This window comes from Pelophylax lessonae, assembly GCF_965119305.1.
Source record: "Pelophylax lessonae genome assembly, chromosome: 6".
Taxonomy (NCBI): domain Eukaryota; kingdom Metazoa; phylum Chordata; class Amphibia; order Anura; family Ranidae; genus Pelophylax; species Pelophylax lessonae.
In genome coordinates, this window is record NC_138773.1 from 269,286,648 (window position 1) to 269,302,442 (window position 15,795).

General features: G+C 42.9%; 1 protein-coding gene across 1 annotated transcript in view; it reads left to right on the forward strand.

Moving 5' to 3' along the window:
* The window catches only part of ITGB6 (integrin subunit beta 6), a 207,650-nt gene that overhangs the window by 21,264 nt on the left and 170,591 nt on the right, over positions 1–15,795 (forward strand). The window lies entirely within an intron of this gene.

Sequence of the window (15,795 nt, forward strand, 5' to 3'; positions counted from 1 at the left end):
ATTTTGATTTTTAAATTTTTTTTCTTTGGGAGTGTTATATAGCAGAATATGAAAAATATTGTTTTTTTTTTTTTTTTTTCAAAATTGTAGTTTTTTTTTGTTTATAGCGCAAAAAATAAAAATCACACAGGTGATCAAATACCAGCAAAATAAAGCTCTATTTGTGGAAAAAAAAGGACGTCAATTTCGTTTGGGTACGGCATCGCAAGACTGTGCAATTGTCCGTTAAACTAACGCAGTGCCGAATCGCAAAATAGGGCCTTGTCATTAAGGGGGAAAATGTTCCGGTCTTAAAGTGGTTAAAGGCAAACCCCAGCCAAAAATGATATTTTACATTTGTGTGGTTGCTATCAGATTGGACAACATGTTAGACAAGCCATGTCACAGAATAGGTTTTCATACCATTATATGAAAGTGTGACACAAACATGAACTGTGACGTCTTGTCTGGTTCTTGAGGAAAAAGAGAAAATACAGAACCAGAGCCAAGATATCCTGTACAAATAGAACCGTCTCCCAGGCTGAGGTCTGAATTCAGCAAACACATGGCAAACAACTGGCACACACCCACTCACTATCTCAGTATTCTAGACAGTGATTCATGTATTGAACATTTAGATTAATCCGGCAGTTTGAAGAAAGAATTGATTTTTACCAGCTTACCTGAATAGAAGTACAATTGCTGCATAGACAGGACTATTTACAGGAATTCTATGGCCTGATAAAAGTCAATGGACAACGTATGTCACGTGACGTTCTTTTTTTACTTGATTGGCTGCAGTATTACCTGATCTGAAATAATTATTTGCTGTATCTGTTCCAATGAAGTGATTGCCGCACATGTGCCGATACATTCATTACTGTATATGTCCCAATAAATTCATTGATGTTTATGGCCAAATAAGTTTATTGTGTTATACAGTATGTCCCAATCAATGCATTATGTTATATATCCAAATCAATTCATTGCAGTATATGTCACAATAAATGAATTGCTGTATATATCCCAATAAATTAATTTTGGTATACAGTATGTCCCAGTAAATTCATTATGGTATATATCCCAATAAAATAATTGTTGTATATGTCCCAATCATTTTATTATGGTATACAGTATATCCCAATAAATACATTGTGGTAAATGTCCCCCAGTGAATTAATTTGGTATGTGACCCAGTAAATACAATGTACATTGTGGTATATATATATATATATATATATATATATATATATCAGCCCTCAAAAAATCCACTCGCCTGCTCGCATTTTGCGAGTGGAATTATGAGGATGGCGAGTAAGGGCTGTGCTGTATGGGGATAGGGAGTGTATTAGTGCCTGTGCCTGCCCCTGCCGCCATTCACATCGCAGCCTGCATTGACATTCTTCTTCAGAAAACGGTGGACCTGGGGCGCAGAGTAGTGCGCCCTGAGCTCACCTATTGTGTGACAATAGCGTATGAATATTCGCTATTGTCACATGGATCCTCCTCCTGATCCTCCTCCTTGCCAATCAGGAAGCGGGTCCGAGACCAGTTTCCTGATTGGCCGAAAGGCGAACAATTGTCATTGGCCAAGGAGGAGAAGGAGGAGAGGCGCGGAGGATTGAGGAGAAGCCGCCGCTGCATCAGGTAAGTGCACGGGTTTGGGTGGGGCAACAAGTGGCGAGTAACTCTTAAGGCCTGGCTAGTAGCTCATGACTTGAAATTTTGAGCCCTGTATATATATCCCAATATATTCATTGTGGCATATTGTGTGTCCTAATACATTCATAGCTGTATATGTCCAAATCAATTAATTGCAGTATGTGTCCCAATAAATCCATTGCTGCATGTGTCCCAATAATTTCTTTGTGTTATACAGTATGTCCAAAATAATTTATTATAGTACATGTCCCAATCCATTCATTATAGTACATGTCCCAAATCATTCATTATAGTACATGTCCCAATCAATTCATTATAGTACATGTCCCAATCAATTCATTATAGTACATGTCTCAAAAAATGTATTATGGTATATGTCCCAATCAATTTATTGTGGTATATGTCTCAATCCATTCATTGTGGTACATGTCCCAATCCATTCATTATAGTACGTGTCCCAAAAAAATGTATTGTGGTATATGTTTTAATAAATTAAGTTGCTATATACTGTATATTCTAATCAATTCATTGTTGCGCATATCCAAATAAAGTTATTGCTGAATATGTCTAAATTAATTTATTGCTATATACTGTATTTTCCAGTTTATTTTTCACTTCATATTCATTGCAATATGTCCCAATTTATTTAATTGTTATATATGGCCAAAGTATTCATTACTGCGTATATCCCAATCAACTAACAATCAAACAAATAATTTGTATGTCCTAATCAATGGAGTGCTATATATGCTACAATCAGTTCATTGCTTTATTTGTCCCATTTAATGTATTACTGTATATATCCCAATCTAATAATTGCAATACAGTAAACCCCCGCTCCATCGCGGTTCAGTTTTTGCAGTCCCGGTATATTGCGTTTTTTTCTGTAATGTTATTTTACTATATAAATCATTAAAAATGAAATATTTTTGTGTTTTCCATAACTCTTGCTATGTCTCTTAGTATCTTTTATGTGTTTAAATGAGTTTCTATTGTTTTAAAAGTGTGTTTAAAGACCTTAAAATGCTTTTACACGTACAGTGACAGTAAAAAAAAAACATGCCTACAATGCATTTTAATAGGGTTTTTCTATTTCGCGGATTTTCACTTTTCGCGGCTGGGTCCGGAACGTAACCCCCGCAATGGAGGGGGGTTTACTGTATGTCCCAGTTAGTTCATGACTGCATATTTTTCACTCTATTCATTGCTGTATTTGCCCAAATTAATTTATTGCCATACATGTCCTAGTTAAAGTGGTTGTAAACCTCAAATATAGAATATGAACAAAGCATATCACTCTATAATGTGTACTTTCCTCAATTAAGAGCACTAAGTGTAATTTCTGTCTGTTGCTTCTTTCCTCTGCTATCAGCATGAGTCACTTCTGACAAGATTTCCAGACACCAAAAGGAAAATGGTGACAGAGGAGGGGGACCTCCAGATGATTGACATCCTCAGCTCTGTTCCTGTGTGCTGTGTAGTGCGAAGGGGGGGTGTCCCTTCCCTCCAATCAGCTCTCAGAGCTCTCATCTCTGTGTATCACCTGAGGCCAGTCACTTCCCAGTGAATGGTTGTGCTGGGGGGGCGGCATGTCAGCACAAGTCTCACCATTGAAGGACGGGCAGACTGTGCTCTCAGCCAGGAAACTGACCACGCTGGGAGGGATGAGCTTTTATACCTAGTGTGGTGAGTTTGAAATAAGAGAAAGGGGGCAAGTGACAGGAACACCAGGGATTTTACACAAAGGAAGCAATACAAAGAGAACAGGATACTTTTTAACACAAGTACACGGTACAGCAGACACATATCAGAGTTATGAAATATTGGGGTAACATATTCTCTAATTTCCCCATACTGTATAAGCCTGATAATCAGGGCTTTTTTTCAGTGGGAATGCTGGGGATTGCAGTTCTGGCACCTTCAGTCTGAATGTATACAATGGCAAAGGGGTGCTGGGGGTTAGTGGGGTGAGCTGAAAGGCCTATTGATGCTGACTGCTGGGGGATCTATTGTTGCTGGGGGTGAATCGATTGTTGCTGGAGGGCATTTTGTTGTGAGTGGGGCCAGGGCCAGATTAACGTAGGGGCTATTGGAGCTGCAGCTCCAGGCCCCTACCTTTTATATAGGCCCCGGGTTGGCCATATTCACTGTTACCGCTCTTCTGTCACTTGTAAACACAGAAGTCTGGCTTCTATGCTCGCTTCCCCAGGCAGCTCCCTCAGAACCTCCCCACACAGCACGAAGGCCGGACAAGGAGGGACAGTTGCCGATGCATGGATGTGTTTATGGGCTTCAGAGACAGCATCCCATGTTGAATTAGGCATGCATGGCTGCACACTTCCTCCTCTGGGTGCATGCCAAGGCACGGCCCTTAAGGCCCTTCAAAATCCTCAGCACCAAGCCCATGATGCTCTTAATCCGGCCCTGAGTGGGGCTATTGTTTCAGTGGAGGATTTATTGTTGCTTGGGGGAACTATTGTTGCTGGGGGGCTATTGTTGTTGGGGAGGGTCTATAGTTGCAGGGGAGGATTTATTGGGGGGGGGGGAATTGTTGCAGGGGAAGATTTATTGTTGCTGAGGGTGATCTATTGTTGGGGGGGGGGGGGGTCTATTGTTGTTGATTCCAGGGGATCTATTTTACTGCTTTTCTAGTTATCATTAACAAATTCCATACAAATTACCTAGAACCACAATTTGATACTCGGTTCTGTATTCTCTAAAAGGGGGTGTACTGGTGGGTGGTAGAGGGTGGAACCAAAGGACAGCGCTCGCAGGTAGGTAGGTGGGTGGAGACAAGTAGTGACTTAGAAGAGGGGAGCACCTGCACCTATTCTCGGAGAAAAAAATCCCTGCTGATAATTATCACTATCATCTCCCCCATAATTATCTCATCATAGGAAATGAGGCCAAAGATGCCATCACCTTGCTGAGATCCAACTTTTGGCCGTATCCATTCTATTATCCTCACGCAGAGCCAGAAAACAGGACTAATAAAAAGCGGTGAGGCCAGTGCGATCATTGACTCTGACAGAGAGAGCTGTAATGGATGCAGGGAGGGGAAGGGTTATAAATGAGGCTCAGACAGGTAGACTTCTCCGCAGACGTATACGTATTCATGAGCTGGGCCACCATTTCCCTGAAGTGTTTCCGGAGACTGATGGATTGGAGGAACCATTTCTCACATTCAACACTTCTAATGTGGTGGTCAGATATATCGACTGTCTCCTCAGCCGTTTAACAATGAAAAAAAAAAAAAAGGTCAAGTAATGAAGGCGACGAGTATACACAAAGGAGGGGGGTTGGTCTAAGTGCTATTAGGCGTGAAGCAGGCCTGCAAAAGCCTCCTTTAAATAAGATATTTCAACATTTAGCATTCCTATAACCACAGGGTTGGTCTGTATTATATTCTCAGAGATGGCAGCAACTCTAGGATGTCCCTTAATTTTATACGGCCCTCTCACTGCCAACCTTAACCACTTCAGCTCCGGAACATTTACCCTCGTTCGTGACCGGCCCGTTTTTTGCGATACAGCACTGTGTTATTTTAACTGACAATTGCACAGCCCTGCAACGCTGTACCCAAATAATTATTTTTCCCATAAATAGAGCTTTTGGTGGTATTTGATCACCTCTGTGGTTTTGATTTTTTGTGCTATATTCAAATAAAGACAGACAATTTTGAAAAAAACAAACAAAAAAAAACATTTTTTACTTTCTGCTATAAACATTTCAAATTTTTTATCAATTTAGGCCAATATGTATTCTGCTACACGTTTTTGGTTTAAAAAAAATTCCCAATAAGCGTATATTGATTGGTTTGCACAAAAGCTATAGCGTCTACAAACGATGGGGTATTTTTATGGAATTTTTATTTATTTATTTTTTTACTAGTAATGGTGGTGATCAGCGACTTATAGCAGAACTACGACATTGCGCCAGACAAATGGGACAATAAGTGACACTTTTGACACTTTTTTTGGAGACCAGGTGCACTAATACAGCGATCGGTGCTAAAAAAATATGCACTGTCACTGTATTAAAAACACTGGCAGAGAAGGGGTTAACATCAGGGGCGATCAAAGGGTTAAATGTGTTACTAGCGTGCTTTAACTGTGGAAAGATAGAGATCCATGTTCCTGCTTAGCAGAAACACAGGATCTCTATCTTCCCTACTAACAAAGGTGTTAAGGACCACGGTGTTAAGAACCTCTAGAGAGATAGGTATTAGAACTTGCTGCCCATGTAATGTATATGTGCGGTGGAGAAAGAGGGTGGGCTTTAATGCCCACATGCTGCACATATGTGTCCATGGGTGGCAGAGGTTTCTGTGCTGAGAACGTGCTCAGTGTGTGCTTCAAGCACAGAGCATGAGGTGTCAAAGACCAAATCACTACTGTCACCAGCATAGTGAGGGTAAATCCAAACTTTTGAGCTGCCACCAGAACAGGAATAGAGGGGGAATCTTATAATGGGGCACTTGTTCTGGTGACACGTCTAAGAGGTGTTTTCCCTCATATTCCCTCATTTCTTATTTAGTCTCTATTACAGGAAGTAAAGGTAAATCTCCCTAAAACACAGACAGCAAAAAAAAAAACCACAACAAAAAAGACCAGTTTTAGTTCTCCCTATGTAGCACCCTCTAGCTAGGTGCTAGTGTACATATTGTTAGTGTAGGGAAATGGGTTAAATCTGGATCAGGGATGAGTGACTCAGGGAAAGCTGCACCTCTGGTAATTTCCCCTGTTTTCTGGAATCTTGGAGAAGCTTCCAGATGCAGTAGGGAGGAGTCTAGGAGGTGCTGCTTAGAGTATGGATGAGGACCCCAACCAATCCCCAGCAAAGTGGGCTGGAAGAGGGCCAGACCTCATAAATACTCATGGATCATGCCAGCAAGGGGCAGTCAGGAGGAGGATGGAAATGGAGTGCTGAGGAGGCTGTCGGTGGTCCTTGAGGGTGCCCCCTAGTCTGGTGGGTGACCTCAGGCCTGGGGCTTAGGTGCTGAAAGGACCCTCCACAACACACGGAGGAGATTCTTCCTGGAGGCACGGGAGCAAGGAAGGGAACAGTGGGAGCAGGTGAGCATGTCCAGGAGTCTCCAGAAGAGTCAGCCGGGTGGGCTGGTGAGTGAGCAGTCTAAGAGGACTGTGGAGAAAGAGTCAATCTGGAAGGACTGTTGAGAATTATCCAGGAGGGCTAGTGAAAATGGCAGCTGCAGCCAGGTGGGCTGGCAGTGCCTGAAGGGGTGGTGCTGGGATCAGTAGCCACAAGGAAGTAAGCTGGACACTGGACTTTGCTACACAACCAAAGGGGCCCGGGGTTCCTGTATGTAAAGGGCTTCTGCTTTGATATGGCTGAGTGCTTTGCCAGATTTACTAAAAGTGAGTCTGTTTTTTACAAGCGAGTGCTGGAGGAAGAGGAGGAGTGTATATAGAGACTGTATATAGCTGTATTTAGGAAGAGTTGTCCCTGAAGAGTTATTTAAAGTCAAGTAGGCATCCCAAACCCCCCCCCCATTTAAACTTTATTCTCCCCAATAACATACAATTAAAAAAAACAACAAAGCACTGGACTGTTCTTTGACTCAAGTGTTCCTGTGGAAATTCTGTGTGCCAGGCTGTGCAGGGTAGGGGATCCCTTTTTTACTTGCGGTTCCTTAAGGAGTGCGCTACACCTACACTAATTAACTGAAAAATGGTTTTAGACATACTTATTGCATCTCTGAAATCATGAATACATCATAAAATGCATATTTTAAATGCAAGCAATGTAAGTACCTGGATTTGACCTGGTATCAGTCTCATGCAGTCCCTGTACAGCAGGGATGGAGTATGAGAGAAAGAAGCAGCACAAGGAGCCAATCAGTTTTTTCTGCTGACAGGAATCATACTTATAGGCAGGGGTGTCTTTTACAGGGGGGCAAAAGGGGGCAGCTGCCCCAGGCCCAGTCATCTTTTTGGGACCTAAAGCAGCTGAGCTGTGCCTTGAACCTGTGCTGACTGCAAATTGTTGATAAGTGGATTTGGCTATTACTCAGGAGATGAAGGATAACATTTAAATGTTGGGGGAGCTGGTGATTGGTTGGGTGGTATGTCTGCAGCCTGTGCGTTGATTGGCCAGCTTGGTAAAATAAAACCTAGGCTGCTGGGGGGAGGCAACGTAGGGATCTGTGGAAGTTGGTGTGATGGTCCTGTGTACTAATGGCTGTAGTATGGGGGAGGGGGTCCTGTGTAATGATGGGGGTAGTATGAGGAAGGGTGTCCTGTGTAATGATGGAGAAGGGGATCCTGTGTAATGATGGGGGTAGTATGAGGAAAGAGGTTCTGTGTAATGATGGAAATCGTATAGGGAAGGAGTCCTGCATGATGATGGAGGAGGGGAGTCCTGTGAATTGATGGGGGGTAGTATGGGGGAGGGGTCCTGTGTAATGATGGAGAAGGGGGGTCCTGTGTAATGATGGGGGTAGAATGGGGGAGGGGGGTCCTGTGTAATGTGAGGAGTAGTAAAGGGATGGGGGTAGTAGGGGGGAGGGGGGTCCTGTGTAATGATGGAGGAAGGGGTCCTGCGTAATGATGGGGGTAGAATGGGGGAGGGGGGTCCTCTGTAATGTGAGGAGTAGTAAAGGGATGGGGGTAGTATGGGGGAGGGGGTCCTGTGTAATGTGAGGAGTAGTAAAGGGATGGGGGTAGTATGGGGGAGGGGGTCCTGTGTAATGATCGGGTTAGTATGGGAAGGAGTTCTGTGTAATGATGGAGGAGGGGGTCCTGTGTAATGATGAGAGTAGTATGGGGGAGGGGCCCTGTATAATGATGGAGAAGGGGGTCCTGTGTAATGATGGGGGTAGAATGGGGGAGGGGGGTCCTGTGTAATGCGAGGAGTAGTAAAGGGATGGGGGTAGTATGGGGGAGGGGGCTCCTGTGTAATGATCGGGTTAGTATGGGAAGGGGTTCTGTGTAATGATGGAGGAAGGGGTCCTGCGTAATGATGGGGGTAGAATGGGGGAGGGGGGTCTTGTGTAATGTGAGGAGTAGTAAAGGGATGGGGGTAGTAGGGGGGAGGGGGGTCCTGTGTAATGATCAGGTTAGTATGGGAAGGGGTTCTGTGTAATGATGGAGGAGGGGGTCCTGCGTAATGATGGGGGGTTTATTTGTTGATAGTTCTATGTGTGTGATTGTTTTTCGGGATGTTGGGGGAGAACGAAATTGCATGGGGAGGCCCAAGAAATTTTTTTCCCAAGGTCCAATCAATACTACTACTGATAGGAGGAGAAAGCAGAACGACAGAGATGAGTTCATCACTGTGCTGCTTCTTTCACTGTCCAGTCAGGGGCTTGAGTAGGTTCAGGATAACCTGGGATCGGAAGAGGTAGGTTGAATGATGCTGGCAATCAGACTGAGGACATCTATTGGCAGAAAAAAGAACTCCAGGGAAAACTCTGGATTAAAGGTAAATAGTGCAGCAAAAGTCTGTCCTGTAATGACTAATGGATGTTGGCTTGCTGTGTGTTGGCACGTACATTTGTAGTCCCCTCTGATAGCGCACAGAAGATGGTGACAATGCCATCTGCAAGGCTGCTTTGTTATGCAATAACTGGAACAGACAGAATGAAACTACCGACATTGACTGGAATGGAAAGCTGCAGATGGGCATTAAGCAGGAATCCAAGAACAATGCTAGGTATGCTGCGACATATGTTTATATACTGTTTATGTTCACATCCCCTTTACATCAAAATGACCCATCCAGACTGGATTTGAGTGAGGCCATTCATTCTCAAATGTGCAGATAGTAAGTGTTTGCGCTGATGACCATATTTCTATTGTCATACATGTGTTGGTTAATGATTGTGGCTAAGACAGTTGTAAATTAAAGAATAATTGGAGAAGAAGACATGGCTGGAAGAACATTTCCAGGAGCATATGTGGTTTAGCCTAATGACTTAGGCTCCATTTACACTTGTGAGACTTGTCATGTGACTTTGGACATATAAAGTCGCATGACAAGTCGCAGCCCGTTGATTTCAATGAAACCTGTTCAAATTTATAGCGACTTAAAAAAGGTTTCTGTACTACTTTGATGCGACTTTCATGCAACTTGAGTGTCAGAGAATGTAAAAGTTGCACAAAAGGTTGCACTCAAAATCACACAACTGTTAACAGAGCCTAAAAGTGATACTAAACAGGGAAGTATTCATTTTCATAATTCATTCACATAAATTATATATATCATGCCACCTTATTTTTTATCCTTTTTTTTATCCTCTAAGTACCTTATTCCTGCTGCACTGTTTTGTGGTCACATGATCTTTCCCGGTTCTTTGGCATCTGCAGGGAAGATCCTTGGGAGGGGCTTCTATTACCCTGCTTATGTATGCTGTCTAGGGGATGGGTCTGTGTCTGGTCAGCCCTGATTGGTTGTGTGCCAGTCACATGACTAATTGACTAATAAAAAATAAATAAAAACAGTTTTAGAAGAGCAATTAGATAAAATTATAAATATAAAAAAAACTGTTTTACACTTCCTATAAATCTTTATTGAACATCAAATGTGATTTTGTTTGTGCATTAATATAGTGTGGGTGGAATCTTGACCTTGATAGGCAGGAATTCTGTATGCATTCCACTTCAGGCCTTTCTGACCCTAGAAAAGAACATGTTTAACAAGCCCAGTCCTGCACTTAAAGGGACACACCTCTGCTATATTCTTCTCCCACCCCTTCCCAGCTTAAGCAATCTCTATATTCATCTGATGTCCTTAACCACTTGCCAACCGCCCGCCGCTGCCCAAATCTCCGTACCCATAAATAGCTCCCTGGGAGCGAGCATGGGGGACGAACGCGGCGATTCGTGATAGGGGAAGCTGAGGAGCGGTGACGGTGGCCACAATTGCCCCTGGGCACCTGACATCACTCCCTGAGAATACAAAACGGCGCTCTGCCGTTGTATACACGGCAGACCGCCGTTCTGTCAATTATCATCACAGGGCTCCTGTGGTCCTCCTATTTAGGAACACAGGTCCCTGTGTTGATCCAATAAGCCCATCCCCCTGACATTTAACCCTTTGATCGCTTCTGGGTTAACCCCTTCCCTGCCAGTGTAATTTTTACAGTAACAGTGCATATTTTTAGCACTGTCTACTGTAGTAATGTCACTGGTCCCCCCAAAAGTGTCATAAATGTCAAATAGGGGTCCGATCTGTCCGCCGCAAAGTCTCCCTAAAAATTGCTGTTTGCCGCCATTACTAGTAAAAAATAAATTAATAAAAAAGACATAAATCTTTCCCGTAGTTTGTAGACGTGATAATTTTTGCGCAAACCAATCAAAATACGCTTACTGGGATTTTTATTTTACCAAAAATATGTAGCAGAAAACAAATTGGCCTAAAATGATAAAAAAAATTAGATTTTTACTTTTTTTTTTTTTGGGAATGTTATATAGCAGAAAGTGAAAAATATTGTTTTTTTTTCAGAATTGTCCCTATTTTTAAAAAATAAAATAAATAAAAAATAACATTTTTAAAATAAAAATTGCACAGGTTATCAAATGCCACCAAAAGAAAGCGCTATTTGTGGGGAAAAAAGGACATCAATTTTATTTGGGTACAGCGTGGCACAACTGCCCAATTGTCTGTTAAAATAACGCAGTGCTAAATCCCAAAAAATGGCCTGGTCATTAAGGGGGTAAAACCTTTCCGGTCTTTAAGTGGTTAAGGTGAATTCCCAGGTTTGTCGCCATCTATTAAAGGGGAACTCTGCTTGCTAATTCGCCATCCCACGGGGAATGCCAAGTCTCAATCAAAGAAACTACTCCTCTACTATGCACCAACGTAAGGGCCCCATCAAGCTGGCAGAAGAGTCTTTCCCGTGTTCTTTGATTGGTTCTTTATGACATTTTCTCACCAACATTTTCGGAGAGTTAACCTCTGACTCACTGGGAGCCTGCAAGCGAGCCAGCCTAACATCTCTTGTTCTTTTCTCTTTTGGGGAGATCCTCTCATTGGGACAGCTAACGTTTAAACTCTCAGTCCTGCAAGACATTTGGGTCTACTTTAAGTGGAACTGTTCAGTGTTATATTATTTATTTCTTATATGTGGTCCTCTTTTGTGTACACCAGACGTTGATTTTTCGTGCTTATACCACTGCTAGTCTGACCTTAACCGCTTGCTGACCAGCCGCGGTACGACGTACCTGTACGTCGTTTCACAGGACAGCTAGTGGGGAATGTGGAAACTTCACACTGGGTCTCATGCAACTTGGATTCTCTTCCTCTGTACTCTTCCTCCAGACTGTGGGACCTTGATTTCCAAATGAAATGCTACATTTTCCACAGTCTTTGATGATTTGGGGAGTCATGTCATCTGCTGGGGTTGGTCCACAGTGTTTTATCAAGTCCAAAGTCAGAGCAGCCCTCTACCAGAAAATTCTAGAGCACTTCGTGCTTCCCTCTGCTGACCATCTTTATGGAGAAGCTGATTTCATTTTCCAGTAGGACTTGGCACCGCCCACACTGCCAAAAGTACCAATACCTGGTCACATGATCATGGTATCACTGTGCTTGATTGGCTAGCAAACTTGCCTGACCTAAACCCCATAGAGAATCTGTGGGGTATTGTAAAGGGGAAGATGAGAGACACCAGACCCAACAATGCAGATGAGCTGAAGGCCGCTATCAAAGCAACCTTGGCTTCCATAACACCTCAGCAGTGCCACAAGCTGATCGCCTCCACTCCGCATTGATGCAGTAACTCATGCAAAAGGAGCCCCGACCAAGTATTGAGTGCATACTATACTGTACATCACAGGTGTCAAACTGGCAGCCCTCCAACTGTTGCAGAACTACAAGTCCCATGGGGCTTTGCAAGCCAACATTTCTGTATTAAAAATACTTTTTTTTTTATTGGTCTTATATAATATTCAAATTTTCTGAGATACAGAATTTTGGGTTTTCACTAGCTGTAAGCCATAATCATCAAAACTAAAAGAAAGAAATGCTTGAAATATATCACTGTGTGTAACGCATCCATCACTTTTTTACTGAAATAAATTAACTTTTTGATGATATTCTAATTTTATGAGATGAACCTGTACTTGTTCAAGGTCAGCTTCTCAGACAACCTTGAAGTTAAAGCATCAGAGTGACAGCCAGGGAGATAGCATTTTCAAAAAAAAAAAAAAATAAAAGGTTAGCAATGGCAAGCCCCATTAAACTTCACTGACCCCTGAAATTTTTATTATTTAGTTCTTTTTATCAGTATTGTGCAAAAATCTCCCCACCATAGATGTGCTGATTCACTGTATCCTGCGATGGACTAAAAATAACATTTCTATTTTCCTTCACACTCTGTGTCACATCTGGATCCGTTTTAAAACAAATTGCTGACTGGGGAAATCCTCTGACTAATAATGACATTCAGATTCTAGCTGGAGATCTGACTTGAAGCTGGATGGCCATGTCGCAGTTAGAGGATTCCCTCTTTAACTGATATACAAACCATCCCTTTCCTTGCAGGTTTTCCTTCACTCTGAACACCAGAAAAAAAAAATGTATGAAATGAGACACAACAATAAAAAGTTGACAGAGGTTCTAACCCCTGCATACTCCACCCAATAGTAGAAAAAATGCTTTGGTTGGAGTTCCACTTTAATGAAGCGATGCAAAGAGTAATAATGATGTGCAAAAAGCAGCAAATAACAGCAACCAATCAGAATTCCGAGAAAATAGAGCAGCTTAACCACTTAAGCCCCGGAGGATTTGGCTGCTAAACGACCAGAGGGCATTTTGCGATTCGGCACTGCGTGACTTTAACGGACAATTGCGCGGTCGTGCGACGCTGTACCGAAACGAATTTGGCGTCCTTTTTTTCCCACAAACAGAGCTTTCTTTTGGTGGTATTTGATCACCTGTGCGATTTTTTGATCACGCGCTATAAACAAAAAAAGAGCGTAAATTTTGCAAAAATAGCAATATTTTTCCCTTTTTTTTATATGAAATTCCCCCAAAAAAAAATGTAAAAATCAAAATTTTTTAATATTTTCGGCCAATTTGTTTTATGCTACCTATGTTTGGTAAAAAAAATCGCAAAAAGCGTATTTTGATTGGTTTGCGCAAAAGTTATTGCGTTTACTAACAAAGGGAAAGATTTTTGTCATTTTTGTTGTTTTTTTTTTTAACGCGTAATGGCGGCGATCTGCGATTTTTTTTGCGGTACTGCGACATTGCGGCGGACAGATCGGACCCTTGACTGACATTTTTGACACTTTTGGGGTTACCAGTGACATTTCTACAGTAATCAGTGCTATACATATGCACTGTTACTGTAAAAATGCACTGGTAGTGAAGGGGTTAACTTTATTTGAGAGGGAGGGGCTGTGTGTGTCCCTAGGGGCGTGATTCTAACTGTGATTGGCTGTGGCTTCAACTGTATGAGGAGTGATCAATGGATCTACATAGTAGATCCATGTGATCAGCTCTCATACAGAGAGGAGAATGACAGGCAGCTTGTTTACACAAGCTGCCTGACTATCTCCCTCTCCCCCGCCGATCGCAGAGTGGCCGGCGGCGATCGGGTCCGCCGGTCACGCGCGCGGGGGGGTCCGTGACCACGCGGGAGCGGGAGCGCGCCTCCGGCGGTGCGCGCTCGCTCCCTAAACCCTCACAGGCGAGCGACGTAGACCTACGTCACTTTGCCTGTGAGGGGCTGACCGCCCACGTAGATAGTCGTGCGGCGGTCGGCAAGTGGTTAAGTAATAAAAATGGGGCTGTAAAGCAAGCCATAGATACGATTTGGTAGAAGGAAAGACAATCGCTTGATTCCCCTATCAGCACAGTCAGTGTTTATAGACGAATGCTTCCCGCAGCACTATTTTATTCTGAGAACCTTCCCGGCTGGCAGAATACAATGATTACTGCTGGCAGCTATAGCCGCTGGCGGTAATTGTATGAAGAAAGATCTGACAGGCTGGCTGTTCCCAAGTATGTATGGCTGGCTTCAGGGCTCGTTCACACTAGTGATAGCAGCAGTAAAACCCTACAGATGAGCCACATTTTTACTGCCCCCCCAACTGTTCCCCCTTTAGCTGCAGCGGCAGTGGCCAGGGGTATTATATACATGCCAGGGCCGCAATGCTTTGCTTCATGGCCACAGTAGAAATGATACCTTCAGTCCACTCACTACACCTGCCAAGCACAACCTATTCAAGTGCGCTAGGGCGGGGTTCAAGGGGTTAAAGCAAGCAATACAATGCCTCCTCACCACCTGCCAAATGCTCTCTAAAGAGTGATCCAAACATGGATCACTCTTTAGAGACCAAAGCAACTTTAAACAAGCCCTTAGGGCTCATTCACATAAACAGCAGCCATTACCATCCCTCTGAAAAGTGATCTATGGTGGGGAGGTGGCAATATGTTACCTTCTCAATGGCTATTTTAACCCTAAAAAGGCTAAAAAAAAAAAACAGCACCGCAGGGTGGTTGCAGCTTTCCCCAATTACTTTTAATGAGCTGCATTGGGTGACGGTACTGCCCGCTGAATGTGAGAGGGGTTTATTTTACTGCAACTACAAAAAAGGTAAGGCTTACATAATTAAAAGGTTATAAATTAATAAAGGTTTTTTTTTTTTAATTAGCGTTTGGTGATTAGCATCGGTTTCAAGCAGCAGTTCCGTCAATAAGAAATAGTGGCTGATTGTGCTAAGCCCTGGTTCATGCTGAATGCGACTTTGAAATCATGCTACTTCTCTTAAAGGAACACGATTTCAAAAAAGCAGCTCAGTGAGAGTTCAGATGCGACTTTCCTGACATCTGTGCTACTTCATGCAAGTATGTGTCTATGCAGGCGCGCGACTGACGTAGAGCTACATCGGTTTGCCTGGGAGAGCCACACTGCCGCAGTAAAAAGGCAGTGTGTGGTCGGCAACTGGTTAATACCATTTAATCAGAGTTGTATAAAGTACTCGAAACCCATACTTGAGTAAAAGTACAAGTGCTCGATCAAAAAGTGACTTGAGTAGAAGTGGAAGTGCTCGATCAAAAAGTGACTTGAGTAGAAGTGGAAGTGCTCGATCAAAAAGTGACTTGAGTAGAAGTATTAAAGTATTCAACATTTTTTGTACTTAAGTATTGCAAGTAGTTTTTTTTAAATTTTGCTACTCAAGTACT